General features: G+C 40.5%; 1 non-coding gene across 1 annotated transcript; it reads left to right on the forward strand.

Moving 5' to 3' along the window:
• Positions 1-434: 434 nt before the first annotated feature.
• On the forward strand, positions 435-540 carry LOC124596758. Its single transcript, XR_006978392.1, has one exon. It is a non-coding gene; the product is annotated as a U6 spliceosomal RNA (small nuclear RNA).
• Positions 541-1,435: the final 895 nt, after the last annotated feature.

A 1,435-nucleotide genomic window follows, 5' to 3' on the forward strand; every position in this document is an offset into this window, starting at 1 on the left:
ACATTGGCGTATGTGAATCTGACGAGCACGTAGTGATCAATAAATATCAGATTACTTTGTGGCGAAGTGATAGTCGAAAGAGATGGTGTGATTGTCTGAAGCTGTTATATCCGATTTGGTTGATGACAGAATAAACGCAGGAGCTTACAAAAACTTTTGAGGTCATAATATCAGCATCAGTATCTACATCTATACTTTGCACGTCACTGTGAATAGGATCATAGAGGGTACGTCCAACTGTTTTACTTATTAGGGCTTTTTTGCGTTCCATTGGCATAAGCGGCATCTATCAAAACGTTCTCGGTTCTGGGTTCTGTGTTCGAATCCTGCCGCTGCTTAAATCTGGAGCGCCCTGCTAGCTCAGTTGGTAGAGCATGAGGCTCTTAATCTCAGGATCGAGTGTTCGAGCCTCACCTTGGGCGGGTGTTTTTACTGTACTGACTGTGGCGGAACATTTAGTAAATTTGAAACGATATTGAGGAAGTTAGGACGATCTTGCGCAAGGATGACACACAAAATCGTGAAGTGTTCCAGATCGGCCGGCACAATAGTTTAGCGTGTTCGGCCAGAGGGCTGGCTGCACCTGTAATAAAAGGAACAGTGAAGTATTCGACGATGAACTTGAAGGGATGTCCTGTGACCTATGTCCAGACCAAATGACGTGAACAAAAATAAAATTCGTATGTTTCCTGCTATTGTAAATAATTCACCTTTACTGTACTAGGACAAAGATGAACGAGCGCACTGCATGAATAGTGAACAAGATCCTGACTCTGGATTTAGTTTCGTCTATGGTTGACTTGCTAATCAGTCAGTTCTGCAGCGCTGGGGTATTCTTATTTGGGGCACAGTAGCGTGCAATTGAGTTTGAGTTTTTCAGAGAATGAAATCTGTTATTATGAATCTGGGAAAAGCTATCTGGAATACGTTATTTTGGAGATTGAAATTAATTTAATACTTTTTTGTTCTTTAAATTAATGGAGAAGATTTTAGAGTAATCTTAAAGGTATGTTTGTAATTTCTTTGTAATGAGGCGGTTTTGTAATTGTTAGTCTTTTTATGTTGTGAAGTATGTTTGTCAATAATCAGAATCATATTTCTCAAAAATGATTTTTTAAAAAGTAAAACTCACCTCTGTTTATTCATAATAATGTATACTGACAATTTTTTTGTAGAAAGCTTACAGCCTCGCTACCTCTAGACTGCAGGGTCCCGGTTAGATTCCCAGCCGGGCGGCAGATTTTCAACGGTCAGGGACTAGGTGTTTGCCCTGTCTTCATCATTTAATTTCATGCAATGTGCTTGACGAGGACACACAAGTTGCCGAAGTGCCATCAAAACAGAAAGACTTACACCAGGTCGCCGAACAATCCCAGATGGGGTCTCCCGGCCAATAATGACATACGGGCATTCAATTTATTTTCTTTCTTTGCGT

The sequence above is a fragment of the Schistocerca americana genome, chromosome 2 (assembly GCF_021461395.2).
Source record: "Schistocerca americana isolate TAMUIC-IGC-003095 chromosome 2, iqSchAmer2.1, whole genome shotgun sequence".
Lineage (NCBI taxonomy): Eukaryota > Metazoa > Arthropoda > Insecta > Orthoptera > Acrididae > Schistocerca > Schistocerca americana.